The 19,742-nt window shown below is 46.0% G+C and overlaps 1 protein-coding gene across 1 annotated transcript in view; it reads left to right on the forward strand.

Annotated features, from left to right (window-relative positions):
* LOC122803352 (F-box/WD repeat-containing protein 7-like) overlaps positions 1-19,742 on the forward strand; it is a 1,891,371-nt gene that overhangs the window by 71,825 nt on the left and 1,799,804 nt on the right. The gene's annotated exons all lie outside the window — the stretch shown is intronic.

The raw sequence follows: 19,742 nt of genomic DNA on the forward strand, positions 1-19,742 counted from the left end.
TTCATTTGCCTACTTTTTTTCCTTCTCCGCAGTCTGCTAGTGAGAAGGTTTCGTGCACATCTGAGTTGTTTATGCAAATTCAGTATTATTTGGATAAGACTAAAGCTTTTTGTAAATCTGAACACCTTTCCGTTTCTTTTCATCCTAAGTCGTTAGATTTGGCTGTTTCCAAGCAATCCATTTTCTTCTTGGATATCTAAAGCCATTTCTTTTTGATATTCTTTTCATGGGAAGAGTCTTTCTTCTTCTGTTAAGGCTCATTCTACTAGGGCTGTGGCTTCTACTGGTACTTTTTTCAAGGGTTTCGATACTAATTTTATTCTTTAGGCAGCTACGTGGACTTCTGTGCATACCTTTACCAAGCACTAGAAGTTGGATGTGATTTCTAGGGTCAGAGCTGGCTTTGCAGGGGCTGTTCTCCATGGCTTCCTAGAGGGCTCTATTGGCCCTGTCTCCTCACAGTATTCTTCCTGAGCTGTTGCACTCTGCCTTCTGCAAAGAATACTGAAACAGTGATATAAAAGGACATAGTATAGTTGTGTAAAATCTTACCATGACAGTAGATGTCCTTCTCTTCACTGTTCCAGTATTCGCTCCCTTCCTCTTCCCCCTGGTCCTTTTTTCTTCTGGATGTGCTTGTTACCTACTAGTATCCTTGGACTGTCATTCTTACTGGACCTTTTCAGTTCCGAGGATGGTATGTCCGGACATCACCTTTATGCCCTACGCCATGCACAGGGAGCATACAGTACATGTGATTTACGGCTTACCCACTGCAACCTAAAGGCTTTGATATACAGGTCAGACGTCTGGCTGCCCTTGGCAGGGGATCCCTATTGTAAAGAATACTACAACAGTGAAAAGCAGGACATCTACTCTTATGGTAAGATTTTAAACAACTGTGATATCCTCTCAAGTTGGTTTAATCTTAGATTTCCATTTTCTCTTTATTGCTTTTGGCTGCCAACATTAAATGTCTTACTTTTGTCTTGACACTTCTAGTCTTAAACTTCAACTCAGAAACATTATTTCCTTAGTTCTCCAAAGTTTGTATCAAATTATTATGTAAATATTCTTTGATCAGCTTCGTACATTCTCAAAATAAATGCCCCCAGTTTTCTGTGTTTTCCACTTCACATCTCCAACATCTGCTCCCCACTTGGAAGAAGATCCTTTCAAGTCCTCTTGGAGTACAACAATATTTGTGAAAATAGATGTAATGGGATCCTATCTCGCCTACATTCACAACAGATGGGTTAGGAGCCGATCCATCGGCTCAGACTCGGCAACTAATACACTAGCACGAAGTCTCTCATTGGCTGGGCTACTTCCTATCCCAGGATGCACTACACCTGCTTCCCCAGATCTCGTTTGCCGCTTAACAAGCTGGACGTGGTCTCGACTTGGCTGGAGCTAAGTGGTTCTTTTTACCTTATTGGTCCTTGACCTAGGGAATTCTTGTCTATATTAACCAAACAGCTGTTTTAACAGCTATTTCTTACTAGCTCTTATTGTTTTTTTGTTGAGTGCTTGTTTACAAAAAATTTAATTTGTTCAGTCGGGCAAGGCCTGTTTAAGTTAGAGGGCCTTTGCCCTACCTTTTGAGTGCTTTTAGTTTTTATTAACTTTTGGTTAGTTGTTTTTTGGGCAAAGCCCGTTTAAATTAGAGGGCTTTGGGCCGTTTAACTTGTTTTAAATTGTTGTGAGGTAAACTTTCACCAGTACTCGCGCCAGTGTGTCTCGCGCTTTTCAGTTGGCGCAATTTGTGTGTAGTGCTATACTTGTTGTGGTAGAGTAGTATTTCCTTAGAGTTGTACTTGTTGTGGCCTGTATCATGTCTAAGGAACAAAAGTCAGGTTTTAAAAAATGCACTCGGTGCAAATATAAAATGTCCATTACAGACAGTTGTTTGGGGCCGAAAAATCTGCAAGAGACTTGTAGCGTCTGTCATGCGTTCTCATCTAGAGTTCTTCAAGAACGCAAGAACAAATTAATATTGAAAGGGCTTATCAAGCCTTCTTTTGAGGAAGCCTTAGATTTACCTGTTGCTTCCAAAAAGAAAAGATCGTCGGCTCCGACAAGTCCGTCGGAGCCGACTTCTAAAAAGACAAAATTGACCTCTTCTTCCTCGGCTCCACTGACTTCGGGGCCGAGGGTCGAAGGGTCTGCCTCGATACCTCCTACCTCGGCTCCATTGCTTCGGAGCCGCAAGTTGGAAGTTCGAGAGGTGAGTCACCACCATCGGTTCCAATGGCTTCGAGCCGGTGGAAGTGTGCAGCTCAGACTCTTCCCCCTCGGCTCCGGAGAAGGCTCCTTCGGTGCCGATGGTGGTCCATGCTGTGGTGGAGTCGGCGCCGATAGCATTGGAGCCATTTCGGAGCCGGTCCCCTTCTCTCTCGGAGCCGAGAGGAAAGTCTTCTCGATTGTCTACCTCCTCTAAATCATCGAGACTTTCAGATTCGGACCTGGATAGGGTTTTACAGAGGCTATTCCAATCTCCAGTGTTTACTAAATTAGTCTCAGCTCCAGCACAGTTAGCTTCGGAGCCGATCCCCCCTCCAACACATTCGATTCCTCCTCCAACCTCCTCGGAGCCGTTGGAGTCGGTGGTGGTGGAGCAAAGCGGAGCCATACGGTCGGAGCAGAGACCCCTTCGAGGTCTCTCGGTTCCGACTGTGCTTCCTACCCTGTCCTCCGGTTCAGGGTTTGGTACTGCGACCTCTTCAGCCGGGCCCGAGGGGAATACTTTGGGATTGGGTGCTTCGGTGCCTAGTCTTCCTCTCGGAGCATCGGCTGCTGGAATTCCCAGTGCCATCGTGGCCTCTAGACCAGTGACCTCCTTGGATTCTGGAGGTCCGGCCTTTGAGGCCATGAGGAGCGCTGGCCATGCCTTTGCCGGTTCAGCAAGATTCTACCTCACCGTCCCTAGATTTGGAGACTGGTGCCTCTGTTGTGTTGCAGCCCCGGCAGCGGGCCCCAGGGCCTGAGGATACCCCCATCGGGTTCCTTCTTCGGTGGTCCGTCCAAACTGCTTCGGACGAACCCCACGGAAGAAATTGTGTAAGAGGAAGCACGTAGACTCCCAAGATGAGTCTATTACATCGGATACTGACCTCGATGACGCAGAAGGGTCCCCAAATCATCTTCGGATGATATCTCCTTCTCAGATATCTTGGAGATTCTGAGACAGAGAGGTGACTGGCAAGCCAAAACCCCTTCAGCTGAGGAGTCAGTCTTCCTCAAGGCCTTTGGGGCCCAGCCTTCCGCCTCCTGGGTGTCTCCGCCCTTCGATGAACTCCTTGATTTGGTTTCTCGAAGGGTGTGGGAACACCCTGATTCTGTGGAACCGGTGCCTGCGAGGCCCAATAAATTTTTGTCAGCCCCCCCCCCCAGAAGGAATTTCTCACAAAGGGTGTGCCTGTAGATGCTTTGGTGGTGGCTTCTGCCACACAGCAGGATGTGGCAGAGGCTTCGACGTCTGTTCATCCTCCTAATAAGGATTCTAGGAGTATGGATAGGTGCGGAAGCGCACCCTGTCTTCAGCGCCCTTTACCTTACGGTCGCTGAACTACTTATGTCATTTTACGAGGCTCCAAAGGGATCTTCTCAAAGAGCTAAATGACTCTGTTGTTGGTAACCTACCTGAGGCGCTGGCCCCGACTGTTGGCGCACAGATGACTACCCTCTTTTCTATTGTTAACTCGTCCATGAGGCTCATTTCATATGCGGCCGAAGGCGAGTAGAGCAGCGGGAACAGGCGTTGCCCTCAGGAGACAAGACTGGTAACGCTTGTGTTCGCTCACGGAGGCCTTCAAGTCTTCCTTCGCCTGCGCCCCCTTTGATGGGTCATCTTTGTTTGGACCCAAGGTGAAGGACACACTAACTCGGTGCGAGCAGGAGGGCAAGACTTTGACTGCCGTTGGGGCCCGATTTTCCGCTCCTTCTAGGCCTTACCCCAAGGCTGGGAGAGGAGGGAAAATGTGGTTTAGAAAATCTCAGAAGTCTTTCCCTACTCCACCCAGTGATTACCCCTCCAGAGGCAGGGGATTTTGGAAGACGCCGCCCAGAGGTGGCAGAGGCCCCGTAACTCTGGTGTCCGCGTTTCCTTTCGTGGTTCTTCATAAAACCAGCGTCCCTGGGTTGTTGCCCGACTGTGCAACTCCGGAGCCAGTCGGGGGTCGCTTTGCGGCGCACCCACAAGCTTGTGAATCCATAACAAGCGATCAGTGGGTGCTTCGCATTATTACCGGAGGTTATATCATCCCCTTCAACAAACCCCCCCTTTCTTTAAGGGAAATCCCGGACGTACCACCCAGTCAGCGGGATCAGGCAGCATTAGAGGTTTCAAAGCTGCTAAAAAAAAGAGCCATCCAGCCTGTCCCCATCGACCAGATCGGATCGGGAACTTACTCAAAATTATTTTTGATACCAAAAAAGACAGGGGACTTCAGGCCCATTTTGGACCTCAGTTCATTGAATCGTTTCGTAAAGAAGTCCAAATTCGGAATGGTCACTCTTCAATCTATTCTTCCTTTGCTGGAAAAAGATGCATGGATGTGCTCCATAGATCTCCAGGACGCTTACTATCACATTCCCATAGCTCAAGAGTCCAGGAGACATTTACGCTTCCGCCTCGGAGTCAGTCATTTCCAATTCCGAGCACTGCCCTTTGGTCTCACCACAGCCCCAGGGTGTTCACCAAGTGTCTGGCAGTGGTAACTGCTCACCTGAGAAGTCTGGGATTCCAGGTGTTTCCTTATCTAGACGACTGGCTCCTTACTGCCACCTCCGAGCATCTACTGCTCCAAGCGCTCAGAGCCACGCTCACCTTGGGCCGTTTCTTGGGGATCACGTTCAATTTGCAAAATCTGTACTACAGCCATCTCAGCGTATTACTTTCATAGGCACAGACTTAGACACAAAAGAATGCACCTTTTACCGGCAGCAAGAATTCAGGTCTTACAAGATCAAGTCAAATCCTGTCTCCCCTACAAAGAGCCCCGCCCATCGGATCCTACAACTGTTGGGCTCGATGGCGTCGACCATACTTTTAGTTCCCTTGGCCAGACTTCACATGCGAATTTTACAATGGCTACTGTCGGTTCAATGGTCTTATCAGGAACTTCCCTTGAACCACTTAATCATAATCACGGAAAGTTGCCGTCGAGATCTGCATTGGTGGCTTCTCCAATCAAATCTCGACCAGGGGCGACCCTTCATACCTCAACGTCCCGTTGCCACTGTGACTACGGACGCCTCCCAGGTAGGGTGGGGGGGTCATTACCTGGACAGGTCGGTCCAAGGCACATGGCAGATCCAGGAAACGCATTTGCATATCAATGTCCTGGAGATGAGAGCGGTACTATTGGTACTCCAAGCTCTCCATCACGCTCTCCCACAGGGCCCGATTACTATCCTATCCGACAACATGTCAGTGGTGTGGTACATAAACAAGCAAGGTGGAACCAGGTCTTACCCACTATGCAGAGAAGCCATGAGACTTTGGCACTGGGCGGTAGCTACCAACCGCTTTCTAATGGCAACGCACATACCGGGGAAGTCGAATGTGATTGCGGACAGATTAAGCAGGACCATTCTTTTACCCCACGAGTGGTCCCTCAACCAGGGTATAGCTGCGAAAATCTTCGACAGATGGGGTCTTCCTTGCTGCGACCTGTTTGCCAGCCCTCACAATGCGAAATGCAGAGAGTTCTTCACACTGTTTCCTTCTCAGGGACAGATTCCCAGGGACGCTCTGACTCACATTTGGCCCCGGTCTTCTACGCCTTCCTCCGTTCCCCTCCTACCGAGGGTGATACAGAAGGCCATTTACATGGAGAGCGAGATGATTTTGATTGCCCGCACTGGCCTCGTCAAGTTTGGTTTCCTTTCCTACAGAGGCATGCGATAGAAGGTCCATGGTTTCTGGATCCGTGCCAGACCTGTTGACTCATCAGTCAGGACGGCTTCATCCGTCTCTCAGGTCCCTGAAGTTGGCAGCATGGTTACTCCACTTCCATCCTTAGTCCGAGACAATGCTCTTCGCGGACGTGGTCCACATACTGTCTTCTTCTCATAAACCTTCCACCATCAAACTTTATTCCAGTAAATGGAAAAGGTTTGCCTTCTGGGCTCAAGAACGGGGTATAGATCCTCTCACTGCACCAGTATCGGAGGTTCTGAATTTTCTGGCCTCCCTTTTTCAGTCGGGCTCTTCAGTTTCTACCATTAAGGTTCAGTTAGCGGCGATCTCTAATTTTCATGCTTCATTTGAACCTTCATTGATGTCTCACAAACTTTGTAAGGCTTTCCTTAAAGGGGCTTGGCTCCTTAGGCCTCCTTTATCTCATCCTGTGCCCCCTTGGGATTTGAATATGGTTTTGGCTGCCCTAACTTCACGTCCTTTCGAACCAGCTGCTACTTGTGATTTAAAATTTCTGTCTTGGAAAACGGCCTTTCTAGTAGCCATAACATCTGCTAGGCGAGTTTCAGAACTTCAAGCTCTTTGTTCTGATCCTCCCTATTTGATTTTTCACAAGCATAGAGTTTCATTGAAATTAAACCCTGCATTTATACCAAAAGTGGCCTCCTCTTTCTGTATTCAACAAACTATAGAACTCCCTGTCTTTTTCCCAGAATTCTCTAATAACGCAGAATATACTTTGCATCAATTGGACGTACATAGACAACTGCGTTTTTATTTGAATAGAACCGCTCAAATGCGGAAATCAAATCAATTGTTTGTTTCCTTTGCAGTGAACAAATTGGGTCAACCAGTAACAAAAACCTCCATATCTAAATGGATTAAAGATTGTATCATTTTTATTTATTCACAGGCTAACAAAGACCTTCCCTTTCCAGTCAAGGCTCATTCTACCAGGGCAATGGCTACTTCCGTAGCTTTTCACTCCAGGTTATCAATAGATGATATTTGTGCTGCGGCAACCTGGACTTCTCCGCACACTTTCATTTCTCATTACAAATTGGATGTGGTTTCTCGAGGCAGAGCTTCCTTTGGTTCCACAGTTCTCAGGAGTGTGTTCCAATGAGCCACCCGGGATGTAGGTGCTAGGGACGCTGTCCCATCTGTTGTGAATGTAGGCGAGATAGGATCCCATTACATCTTTTAGTTATGTACTTACCATAACTTCGGATGTATGGGATCCATCTCGCTACATTCATAAGTACCCACCCTCCTTCCCCCTTCCATTCGGATTTAGAGGAGCTGTAGTCTCTTTTTTCTTGGAGATCTTTCTTGAAGAACTTTAGTTGGTTATAGTGACTACTAATTTTTCTGTGTTTGCATGGATGTATGAAAGCGAACAAACAAGATCTGGGGAAGCAGGTGTAGTGCATCCTGGGATAGGGAGTAGCCCAGCCAATGAGAGACTTCGTGCTAGTGTATTAGTTGCCGAGTCGGAGCCGATGGATCGGCTCCGAACCCATCTGTTGTGAATGTAGGCGAGATGGATCCCATACATCCGAAGTTATGGTAAGTACATAACTAAAAGTTCCATGGAAAAACCCTGAACCAGCTGGACTTTATTGCATGTTTGGGTACCCCACAAATCGCCTTGCATTGTTCCTTCTTAATTTGTTTGTTTTCTTTTCCCAATGTTTTCTAAACTCCTTTGATTTATTCTTTTATTTGCTATGCCATGCTGTATCATGTATATCCTGCTTATTACCATCCCCTTTTTTTATGATAGCATCTATTCTTGGCTCTGCTAGAAACATCACCAGGGATACTCTGTCCCTTATTATTGCTCTCCCTTTCTTTCTACTCCTGTGTCAGTCCCTGATGTGGGAGAAGGTCCCTAACCTACAAGTCGAATACTTGCTTAGCTTCCACTCAAGTCTTTTATCATTTGACTCCTAATGTATCCATTTCCAGTACCTTGCTTTGTTTGCTAATTTCCTGCACTACTTGCAGCTACTTCCTGTTTACTGTGTGCCTCCTTACTATTGCATGTCCGTACTTGAAGAATCTTCCTGCTCCAGTCTCTCACTGCTTTAGTCTTTAGAACATTTTCTGCAACTGCATAGATGTAATATCCTGTATGGTTATTACTGATGTTTTCGTGTTTCACTGTTGCAGTCATCACATTTGGGTTATCCCTGCCAGGGTAGCCCTCGGCCGGCCCGAATACCAGAGGCTTAGTATTTCTGCATCAGTTGCTGTCACTTCAAGACTGACGTCAGGTCGTCAGTAGTATAAAGTAAGGCAGCCGACGCCATTACATCAGTCTTTCTTGCCACGGAGTCCAAAGCAGAAGCAGTTCACACGAGTGCCAGTCGGACGCTACGTGAGTTTCATCTTCCGAATTGAAGCTAAAGCCTTCTAAAGCTAAGTACCCCATCGGGGATCCTTTTTTCTGGCACTAACCAATGTCAGAAAAAGTTAAATTAAAGCAACCTCTGCTAAGAATCCCATCCCCTCAGATAGGGATTCCAGAGCACTAGACAGACTGAGTAAAAAAAGTATACACCTCTGCAAAGTAGCAATCAGAGCACTAAATTGCCAGGTCCATATGCAAAAATTTCAGCAATATACCCTGGAACTCCTCATACAAAAAGTGTCTTCCTTTCCTGCTTGTGCAGAATCTAAAGCGTTACAAGAGTTAATGCATTCTGCAAGTCAAGTAACTAAACACACCTTGCACTGTGGTTTTGACACCCTATAAGATTCTTGCAGGGCAGCAGTCACCTGTTCAGTCCTTAGATGACATGCATGGCTTAAGGAACAGACCTTGCCAGACTGTGTTAAATCTAAATTGTTGGATGCACCCTTGCACAAAGACAACTTATTTGGCACTAAGGCAGAAGAGGTCTTAAAAAAGATGGAAGAAAAAGCTAAATCTATGCAGACAGTTAAGGATTTCTTACAGGTCCATCCACCGAGGTTCAGCAGGCATTGCCCCTTCAAGCACTGGTCCTTTCCTGCTCCCACCAGGTCGGTTCAGTCCAGACCCAGTGGAAGCAGACCCCCCAGACAACAGCCATAGGGAATGCAGAAATCTAAACAGTGGACTTCCTCCACTTCAAAAACAGGGAGTTCTAAGCCACCCCCTCATGGTAAGAACTCACAATTACTCTCCTGCCCACCCCCTCCCTCTGCCACCTTCAATTACCCCTAGGAGGAAAACTGTCCTTTCACGCAAGCACCTGGGCCACCATTACCATTGACTGCTGGGTCCTCAGCATAGTGTCCCAGGGATACAAATTTTATTTCCACACCCTTCCAACTCCAAAAGGGTTTCCAGATCTACCTCCAAACCAGTGGGCAGAGGTGCAAAAGCAAGTCCTTTCCCTGCTTTCTATGAGGGCAGTAGAGCCTGTTCCTGCAGAACGGAAAGGCCAAAGTTTCTACTCTGGACTTTTTCTGGTACCCAGAAAAGAGGGCACCTGGTGCCCCATCCTCCATCTATCTATTCTCAACACCTTACTGGTGATACCAAAATTCAAAATGCTCACCCTCCAGCAGCAGCTGCTACCCATGATCTCCAAGGGTGCTTGGCTAGCCACCCTAGTCCTAAAAGAGGCCTATCTCCACATTCCTATCAAGGAATCATGCAGGAAATAGAAACAACCAGCCAGTGAATCCACCAATATTTTATTAAAATAAGCTCAGCTCTAACGTCTCGGCTCACTACACAAGCCTTCAAGGAGTAAAAACACATCAAAGAAACTTGCCTCATATAGTATATTCAATTAAACAATTAATTAGTTAAACAATTAAATCAAATATTTCCAATTAAGCTCTTCATTAAGACCATATGAATGCAAAGTATTAAATTTCAAAATATATAAATCATGCAGGAAATATCTATGTTTCAGGGCAGGATCTCTGAACTTTCAGTTCTCTGCACTTCCCTTTGGATTATCTACTGCTCCTAGAGTTTTCACAAAATGTCTGACTCCGGACATTGCCTTTTGCAGACAAAGGAATATCTAGATTTACCCATACTTAGATGACTTGCCAATTCAGCAGACAGCCAGGAAAAGCTGCTCAAGCACCTGGCCTTTGTAAAGTCCCTACTGACCTCCCTAGGGTATACAATGAACAAAAAGAAATCCAAACAAGTACCCACCCAAATGATTATATTCCTGGGAGCAAGCCTGGACACAGCATCCCAGATGGTATTCCTTACACCAGAGAAACAAACTTACCTGACAGCCTACTTCTCTCCATTAGCCAACAGACCCCGGTTACCTGCAAGGAAGATCGTGCAAGCTCTGGGGTTCATGGCATCTTGCATTCTACTCATTCCATATGACAGACTGCATATGAGGAAACTTCAATGGTACCTAAAAAGCCTTTGGTGTTAACATTCTCAAGACCTGGAAACTCTTATACCCATGATACCTTGCCTCAGAAAAGATTTTCTTTGGTGGGCATTAGCATGCTCCCACAACAAGGGGCTACCTTTTTCACCACCCCCAGCTGCCCAGACCCTCACCACAGATATATCAGACTATGCCTGGGGTGCACACCTGGATGGCAGATGCATACAGGGCCAATGGAGCCCACAGCAAATCCATCTGCACATCAACCAAAAAGAGATGCTAGCTGTCCAGCACACCTTGACAGCTTTCAAGCCCTTTCTATCCCCAGGGGCTCTCCTGATCAAAACGGACAACACCACTGTGATGTGGTATATCAACAAACATGGAGGGACCCACTCCTAACCTCTGTGCAGGCTGGCCATGACCCTTTGGTACACAGCCTCTGCCATGCAACTCCACCTGTTAGCACAGTTCCTGCCAGGTTCTCTAAACTCTCTGGCAGACCACCTAAGCAGAAATCTTTTGGATCCACACAAGTGTCAGCTAGACAAAAGAACCTTCACCCTAATAACTCAGAAATGGGGCACCCAGAAGGTCGACCTCTTTGCCTCCCACACCAACCATCAGCTCAGCAAGTTCTGCACCACACCAACCATCAGCTCAGCAAGTTCTGCACCAGGAAGCATCACTGCATGGCTTGGAAAGTGGATGCCCTGTCCTTCCACTGGGTCAGTCTATCGGTCTGTGCCTTTCCTCCACTACCTCTCATCCCCAGGCTACTGCTCAAAGTAAGGAAGAAAAAAACAAGGACAATTCTTATTGCTCCAGACTGGCCTCGCTGTTGCCCAGCCTGTCACCACTGCCACCATGGCATCTCACTCAGACCCCAACCCTCCTGACCCAGAGGGAAGGAGAATTCATGCATCCCCAATTGCAGATGGTCAGTTTGGCAGCTTGGCTTATTCCCTAACCACCAATCAGTCTGCCAACCTCAGGTACAGAAATCTGGAGATTTTCCCTAGTTTTGGCCAGTACCTCCAAAAACGTGATTTTTTTTTCCGTGAAAATCCGAGTGCAAATAGCAGTGATACAGCATTTGGAAAGAAGTGATCATCTGAATTTGATAAGGAAAGGATTTCAGGATGGATATTCAGCAGAATATTAGGGACAGGACATATGAAAAGTAGACTATTTATATTAATTGGTAGAGGATCTACAATAGTGATAGAAGAGGGGAAAAAAGCTAATAGGTTCATAGGTTCATACTAGGCTATCTGCCCTAGGGCATTTATAAGCCTAGCCAGTGTGTGTTTGGCTTTCGCCACCCATTTTAAATGAATTTTGCTATGCCCTTTTTCGAGGTTAGTATACTGTGCCTCTGTCTAACAGTGACACAGAAATGATACCCGGGGTAAACCTACGATCTCCCATCCACTCATCAATATTCCTCTTGAAGAGAGTCAATGAGCGACTCTGCCTAACCTGGAGTGGGATTTTATTCCAGAGTGAAGGGAGCCTCTAGGTTATGAATCTGTCCCTCCAGCATGTCCTATTTATTTCAGTGCTGAACTTCAAGTCTCTCGAGCACGTAGCTCGATGGGATTTGGATTTTCTGAGGTGCAGCATGTCCATTAATTCCGGGTTGGACATGGCTTTATACGTCAGGCACAGATCGCCTCTGAGCAGGCGGTATGCCACTGAGTAGAGCTGGAGTTTCTTTAACCGGGCAGCATATGGCATCTGTTTGAGCCCTTTGATCCTCTTGGTGAGGTACTTTTGGGGTCTTTCCAGTTGCTGCAGGTGTCTGGTAAGGTACATCCCAAAAGGGGCATTGTACTCAATTATGGGCCTGATGAGGGATGAGTAAAGAGGCACGATGACCACCCCTGATCTAGATGTGAATCCCTTCATGATTAGGTGGGCTATATAAAATGTTTTTCTAACCACTTTGGCCACGTGGTTTTCAAATGAGAGATTGCTATCAACTTGGGTCCCTAATTACTTCTTCCGTACTTAATGGATTACCACCTATGTGGTAATTTGTGGGCACTTTGTTTTTGCCAAAGGGGATGACTATACACTTTTTGGCGTGGTTTTCAAATGAGAGATTGCTATCAACTTGGGTCCCTAATTACTTTTTCCGTACTTAATGGATTACCACCTATGTGGTAATTTGTGGGCACTTTGTTTTTGCCAAAGGGGATGACTATACACTTTTTGGCATTTAGCTTGAGGCCATGGCTCTGGCACCAGTTGTCTGTTTCTATGAGGCCCTTTTGTAGGATGCTTGTCTCGGCTGGAGAGTCGATTATGGTGCTTAGTTTGCAGTCATCTGCGAACTTGGTCAGCCACAGTCCTTCCATGTTGGCCTGTACCTCCGAGAAATATATTCCGAACAAGAGCGTTCCCAGGACTGAGCCTTGTGGGACGCCACTTGTAACTGGTTTGGAGTCTGACATGGCTCCAGAAATTCTAACCATGTGGGTTCTGTCCTTGAGCCAGTTTGCAACCCATCTAGTGACATAGGGGTTTATATTTAAGCTGGTGAGCTTATCTATAATGCCCGAGTGGGGTATTGTATCGAAGGCTTTTGCGAGGTCCAGGTAGGCTGTGTGGACCACTTTCCCCTCGTCAATGGCCTTGGTGACTGTTTCAAAGAAATCAACCAGGTTTAAGAGGCAGGATCTGCCCTTAACAAAGCCGAACTGGGTAGGATCCAGTGTCTGTAGGTTCCCAATATCTTTATTTATGAGGTCCATGATGATCCTTTCCATAGCTTTGCAGACCAAGCTTGTCAGGCTTATGGGGCGATAGTTTCCAGGATCCGTTGAGGCACCACCTTTGTGGAGAGGGACCACTGTTGCTGTACGCCACTCTTTGGGTACATATCCTGTAGTAAGGCTGAGATTGAACAGTAGTTTTATGTTTGGGTTTAGCTCTTCTTGGAGTTCATGTAGGACGCAGCCCGGGACACCGTCTGGTCCCATTGATGCTGTGTTTTTTGCTTTGGAGAGGGCGGCTCTTACCTGAGCATCTGAGATGTCAGGGGGGCCGCACTCTTCTGGGATAGATATTTGCCCTTTTGTTGGGGGGGGGGAGTTTGAGCTGATCCTGTCAGCTAGGATGTTGGCAATGTCTGTGGGTTCGGTGTATTTTTTGTCATTTTGGACTAATTCTGAGCATATCTGGGAATTCCCACCCAGGTTCCTAACATAACTAAAGAAAGCCTTGTGATTATCCTTAGTGTCCTGTGCAATTTTTCTCTCGAAGCTGGCCTTAGACGATTTTATGAGTGCCCGTAGTTTTTTGCTAATACTGATCAGAGATGCCTTCCCTTTTTGGGATTTTGCTCTATCATGTAGTAGCTTCCTCCTTGTATTGTATAGTTTGTTTATGGCTGGGGTCCACCAGGCAGGACGCCTGCCTTTGGAGGATTGGGTCTTGGTTTTATTTGGGATTGCATGATCCATGCATTCCTGAAGGTGTTCATAGAATGCGTTTTTAAAGGATTCTGCGGTCTGGGCCGTATTTTCCACAGGCCCGGGGGCTTTGAAGGATTCCACCTCGGTTTTGAGGAGTGTGAAATTTGCTTTAGAGAAGTTTTTCACTGTGGTTTTCTGGGCAGGGGGTGGGGTCGGGATGTGAATATCCAGTGAGATTAGTTTATGGTCTGATCTTACCAGTGAGGGATACACTTCTGGTCTGGAGCATAGAGAGAATACGCTCCAATATTTTGGAGCTACAGAAAGCTCTTGTTAAGGAAAGCTCTGGTCATTTTTGAACAACATATGAATGACATCAAAACAAAGGTTTCCAAAGTGGAAGCAGAAGTCATTCAAAGGAAGAAGTTTGTTAGAGATGTTAATGATTACAAGTTGGGCAAAATATTCTCTTGGCAGTACAGCTTTAAAAAGGGGCGGGGCAGAAATGGAGCCAAGAGAGGTGGTTACAGGTATAGCGTTTCCAGGGATACTTCAGTTTCATCTGCGGATTCAGCTTCCGTGGGCAGAAAGAGCGTTTCCTTTGAAGATTTGAATGTGGAAGCAACTTCAAGCTCCAAAGGTTCAAATGGTGTTGCAATCACAGCGAATCAAAGCCCGATGCAGAAGAAAGGGCGAGGACGTAGTTTTCTAGGAAAGGGAAGGAGGTGAAGTTTCTGAAGACAATGTTGGACTTAATATATGTGGACTCTTTTCCAGTTCTTTATGTGATATTGCTGATGTTCCTTCTGGTCATAAAAATTTGAATAGAGGTGAGGACTTATTATTAATTTATCGGATTTGGTCATAACTGATAACATTAAGAAAGTGCTCAGTAGGGGCACCAAATTTGTGCCTACCTGTTTTCCTACCTTAGCGGATGTGATTTTAGAAGCCAGGGAATTTTGTAGAAAATTGCATTTGAAAGCTTTTTTTGCCAACAGTGAAAAGGTGAATAATCATGACTATGATAGTAGTAATACATCTTTATTGGATAATTCATTAATGAACATGTCTTTACATGAAAATGAGTTGTTTGATATTTTTATGGACGGATAGGATGCTGATATTTTCTTTCCTGGTTTTGAATTCTATACAGGTTATGGAAAGTTTGATGTACCTAAAGATGTTCATCGTGTTTCACTGTTGCAGTCATGACTGTAGGGTTCTCCCCTGCCGGCAGGCAGTCCTCGGTCGGCCAGAATCCCAAAGTCTGGGTCCGGCGTCGGCTGTTCAGCCATGCTCCCTGACGTCAGAGCGCCAGGAGTACAAAGCTGACAGCCGACGCCATGTTCTCCAGTCTTTCTTGCCGTGCGGTGATAGCAGTTCGCAAGTGCCGGTCGGCTGACTCCTGACAATTTTTTCTGAACAAACTTCAGTCCGAAGACTTTCTTCTCCTACTCAAAGCTAAGTACCCCATTGGGGAAACTTTTTTCTTGCTCCAGTCCGATGTCAGAAAAAGTTAATAATTGTATTTCATGTGGGAAGCAAATACCTCATAAGGATTTTCATTCTTACTGTATTCCTTGCTTAGGCCCTGACCACGACGTAGCTAGTTGTCGGTTTTGTGCTAGATTCAATCAATGTACAATTAAATGAAGGTACGATTTTGCATTTCATTACTTCGGTAGGCGTTTTAATTACAAAATGTCGTCGGATATGGTCCCGGCTACCGGAGTTCACAAACGACGCAAGGACAAAGACAGGCCTCCGAGGTCCAAATCAGACGATATCGTTCAAGTAGAGCCAGCTTCAGGTTCAGCCGTCATCAGTGAGGCGCTTTTGCAGCCCCTGTCGTCGGCCATTTCGGAACCAATGGCCGAAACGGACTCCCACGAGGAACTAACTAGGCCTTTGAATATTTCTGTTGCAGGACCTTCGGACAATGCTCCTTCGGATGGGTCTGGAGCCGCTGTGCAGGTACCGGCTTCCGAAGGGGTTTTCAGGCCTACTCAGCTTCTAATAAAGGCAAAGCCAAAGACAAAGGCAAAGACTCCTTCCAAATCAAAGACTGCAACACAGGCCTCTTCTGATCTGGCTCCCAAGTCACAGAAACAGTTACTTAAGATGGCGGAAGACTTGCTTACTATGATTAGGGGTTCACATCCCCCTCCAGATAAAAGGCCAAGGCAGGAAGTTTATTATGACTCCTCTGATCAGGCTTCTGTTTCTTCAGTTTCTTCTTCTGACCAAGAATATTCTTTCCCTCCTTATGAGGATTCTGATGCTGAGGAATCCATTCCTTCAGCTTCTCCCCCTGAGGACTTCTCTTTTGGGGAAACTTTGCATGAAATGAGGGAACATTTCCACTGGGAAGGACAGGAGTATTCGAATCTGAGAAAAGACTAAGGGATTTTCTTCTTCCCCAACATAGACCCCTGGCTATTCCTCCTATTTTGGATATTGTGGATGATGCTTTTTCGGAGGCTAACTTAACCCCTGACTCTTTTCCTCCAGCTCCTGTTAAGCCTGACAGATATTACAGGGTTCCTGATTCCCACCAGTTTTTATACAAGAACCCTGCTGCTGACCCTGAAACCATTTCTCAGGGTCCTAAGGGAGTTAAGGCCGCTTCTGCTAAAAACCCCATTCCCACTGAGAAGGATTCCAGATCTTTAGAAAGATGGGGCAAAAAGTGTACACTTCTGCTACTTTATCTATTAGGGCTTTAAACTGTCAGTTTCATATGCTGAAATACCAGCAATTTCTCCTGTCTGTTTTAAAACAAAAGCTAACTTCCTTTTCCGCCTGTGCAGATGATAAGGAATTACATGACTTAATGCATGCCACTGAACAAGTTGGGAAGCATGGTTTACACTGTGGATTTGATGCCTTGGAGGCTTCTTGTAGGGCTGCTGCCTCTGGCACAGTAATTAGAAGGCATGCATGGTTAAAGGAACAAAATTTGCCAGATCATGTAAAAACTAAATTATTGGATGCTGCTGTTCAGCATAATGTTTTGTTTGGATCTAAAGCTGAAGAGGTGATTAAAAAGATGGAGGACAAGGCAAAATCCATGCAAACAGTTAAAGATTTCTTACAAGTACAGCCACCCAGATTTAGTAGGAATTGGCCTACTAAAAATTGGTCCTTTCCCAATTCAGATAGGCCTCAGAGGGGTAGATACAGACGCTCCCGAGGAAGGCCTCAAGCACAAGCCTCTTATAGACCAAGACAGTGGACTGCTTCCACCCCTAGGGGAGGAGAGGACAGGTCGCAAGCTCATAGGAAACAGACTCAATGACTCCCTCTGTTGGGCTGCAGGAACTTTTTGCCTGGAAGCCCCTCTCGGAGGAAAACTTTCTCTTTTTCACCAAAATTGGACTCGTATAACCCAAGACAAGTGGGTTCTGGATGTGGTTTCAGGAGGTTACAAATTCCATTTTCATACCCTACCACGGCCAAGCAGATGGCCAGATCTTCCAAAACATCAATGGACAGAGGCCTTAAACCAGGTGGAAGCTCTCTTGGCTGTGAAAGCCATAGAACTAGTTCCACTGTCAGAGATGGGACAAGGTTTTTACTCAAGGCTCTTCCTAGTCCCCAGGAAGCAAAATTCATGGAGGCCCATTCTGGATCTGTCAGTCTTGAACACTTTTCTAGAGATACCAAAATTCAAGATGCTTACTCTACAGCAGCTACTTCCAATGCTGACCAAAAATGCATGGATGGTAACTTTAGATTTAAAGGAGGCATATTTACACATTCCCATCAGGCAGGACCACAGAAAGTACCTCAGGTTCAAGGCTGGATCGAGGCACTTTCAATTCTCTGCGCTGCCCTTTGGATTGTCTACTGTGCCCAGGGTCTTCACCAAATGCCTGGCTCCAGTAGTAGCTTATTGCAGACTCAAGAGAATTCAAATTTACCCTTATCTGGACGACTGTCTTATTCAGGCAGACAGCAAGGATGTCTTACTCCAGCATCTACAGTTTGTGCAGAATCTTCTCAAGTTCCTGGGATTCACTGTAAACAGAAAAAAGTCAACTTTGACTCCCTCACAACAGGTAATTTTTCTGGGCGCTTCTCTAAACACAACAACCCAGATGGCATTTCTGACATACAAAAAACAGTTACAGCTGGCTTCAGCTTTCAAAACCTTGGCAACTTTAACTCCGCTATCTGCAAGGAGATTCCTGCAGGCTTTGGGTTACATGGCCTCCTGCATCCTTCTCGTACCATATGCAAGACTACATATGAGGAAAATACAGTGGTACCTAAAAAGTGTATGGTCTCCGCATTGCCACAGTTTAGACATACTGATCTCTGTCCTGCCTTGTCTTCAAAAGGAATTCCTTTGGTGGTCCAAGGCATGTACTCTAAACAAAGGAAAACCCTTCTGCCTGCCTCCTGCCACTCAGGTACTAACCACAGATGCCTCAGATTATGCCTGGGGAGCCCATTGTCCAAAGGCCTTGCAGACAGTTGCCCTGAAAAATGATCAAAAGCACCTGCATATCAATTTAAAGGAAATGTTAGCCGTTCAGAAAGCCCTGTTGGCCTTCAGGAATCTTCTACAACCAGGACAACTACTGATACGGACAGACAACACCACAGTTATGTGGTACATAAACAAGCAAGGGGGATCTCATTCCTACCCCCTTTGCAGACTAGCCATGGATCTGTGGAACACAGCTCTAGCTTGCAGTCTGGACCTTCAAGCTCAGTTTCTACCAGGGAAGCAAAACTTCCTGGCAGACAGTCTGAGCAGAAACCTTTCGGACCCACACGAGTGGATGCTGGACACCGAAATATTCAAGATGATAACAGCAGTCTGGGGATGTCCTCACATAGACCTCTTTGCATCCCACCTCCATCATCAACTACAGATTTTTTGCACCAGGACTTTCCACGAACTAGATTGGAAAGTGGATGCACTATCATTCAGTTGGAGAAACCTCTCGGGATATGCCTTTCCGCCTCTTCCTCTTCTTCCACGGGTATTATTAAAGATCAAACAAGACAAGCCCAAGATGATAATCTTGCTGGCCCCAAATTGGCCTCAACAGTTTTGGTACCCATCTCTGAAAAACCTTTGTCTGGAGCCCCCTTGGATTTTACCACGAACTCCGAACCTTCTGTCCCAACACCAGGGTCAGGTTCTACACTCCCACGTCAGAACACTCAGCCTGGCGGCCTGGTTAATCCAGGGTCTTTGATTCATTCTCTCCTACTCAAGCAGGTTATGGATGTCATTTTAGAAGCCAGATGTCCTAGCACTAGAAAATCTTATGCAGGAAAATGGAAAAGATTTTGTTCCTGGATGCAGGCTCAGGATTCTGATCCTCTTCTTCCTAACATTCCTTTGATTTTACTTTACCTGACAGACCTCTTACATAAGGGTCTCTCTTTCTCTTCCATTAAGATACATGCCTCTGCTATTTCTGCTCATTATAATACAGACCCTCCAGTCTTTCCCCACCAGCTCATGAGACAGTTTCTCAGAGGAGCTAAGAACTTAAGGCCCCCTAGATCTTCCCCCATTCCTGCTTGGGATCTCAACTATGTTTTAGAAAAGCTCACCTTACCTCCTTTTGAGCCTGCTGCCTCTTCTGACATCAAGTTTTTATCTTGGAAAACAGCCATCCTGTTAGCTCTGACCTCTGCCAGGAGAGTTTCAGAGTTGCAAGCTCTTATGGCTGTGGAACCTTATATTATTTTTCATCAAGACAGGGTGTCTTTAAGGACTAATCTTACTTTCATGCCTAAGGTGGTTTCCAAAGTGGCTTTAAATCAAACTATTCACTTGCCAACTTTTTTCCCCACTCCTCAAAATAAAGGGGAAAGGATCTTACATTCCTTGGATGTACACAGACAACTACGTTTTTACCTGGACTGAACCAAGGACATCAGGAAATCAGAGCAATTGTTTGTTTCTTATGCTTCAAGTTCCCAAGGTAAAGCCATTTCAAAACAGACCATTTCTAAATGGTTTGCTCATGGAATCAGATTTTGCTATTCACACCATGGAAAGCA

This window comes from Protopterus annectens, chromosome 5.part1, assembly GCF_019279795.1.
Source record: "Protopterus annectens isolate FY-2018-M chromosome 5.part1, PAN1.0, whole genome shotgun sequence".
Lineage (NCBI taxonomy): Eukaryota > Metazoa > Chordata > Ceratodontiformes > Protopteridae > Protopterus > Protopterus annectens.